Genomic DNA, 1,356 nt, shown 5'->3' on the forward strand with positions numbered 1-1,356 from the left:
CTACAAAAATTTAGAATAAAAATTCATATTTAATTCATCATTTGATAAAACAAAAAATTATAAATTTTTACAAGATAGTTGTTAAATATGGGGTTTAAGATGCTTATATCCTCTTCTTTTTTTTTTATTCCCCAAATGCCATACTCTGAAACAATATTCCCTGAATGCCCTACTTTTTCGTTCCTTCAGGAAGTCGTTCCTTGGGGAAGCGACCTCGTGAAGAGGAAATTTTTTTATGCTAATAGGGGGTCGTTTTCTGGGGAAGCGACCTACCACTGGGTTGGTTTTTTTTTTTTTTTGTTATATTTTAAAGTTAGTTTATTATTAGAATTATTAATTTAATTATTTAAAAAATAAAATACCAATATTAAATTACAATAAAGTATAGTAATAAATTATAAATAAAATTTATATTTTAATTATTATTATTATTATTATTATCATTATCATTATCATTATCATTATTATTATTATTATTATTATTATTATTATTATTATTATTATTATTATTATTATTATTATTATTATTATTATTATTATTATTATTATAGGTATAATTAAAAATTATTATAATTAAAGTGATTAAATAAATAAATTAAATGATAATAAAAATTAAATAATGATAACAATTAAATGAAAAGAAATTTATATTGATAACATGAAAATAAAATGAAATACATTAAATTATTAATTTAATTATTTAAAAAATAAAAATACTAATAATTAATTAAAAATACGTTAATAATTAATTATTAATAAATGTTATATTTTAATTATTGTTATTATTATAATAAATAACTATTATACTTTTAATTAAAAATTATTATACTTAAAATGATATTAAAAATTAAATAATAATAACAATTAAATGAAAAGAAATTGATATTGATAACTTGAAAACGAAATGAAATACATTAAATTAATAATAAAAAAGTACATCAATCAAATTTGAAAAAACAAAATACATTAAATTTATATCAATGATGTCCACCTAAATGACCCCCAATCCCACATGTACGATGTCGCCGAACTCGTCTAGCTCTCTGAACAAGTTGCGGTTCTTCCGGTTCATCGTCATTTTGATCATTTTCTTCAATGTAAGCTGTAGATGGATTAGAACCACTGCCACCTGGTTCCATTACATTTTGGGATTGTTGATTATACATTGAATCAAATACAGCATATGCCGACTCAGGAGTTGTGCACTGAGTTCCAAACAAATTATAGAGAAGCCCATCTTCTGTCGGATAACCGGGTGTTGGTATTTCTGGCACCGACGGAACGTAATACTGAGATGGTGGTGGATCATAAAATGGAACTTCAGTAGCGACGTGTATGTGAGGTGATGATGAAGAC

This window comes from Cicer arietinum, chromosome 4 (genome assembly GCF_000331145.2).
Source record: "Cicer arietinum cultivar CDC Frontier isolate Library 1 chromosome 4, Cicar.CDCFrontier_v2.0, whole genome shotgun sequence".
NCBI classification, from domain to species: domain Eukaryota; kingdom Viridiplantae; phylum Streptophyta; class Magnoliopsida; order Fabales; family Fabaceae; genus Cicer; species Cicer arietinum.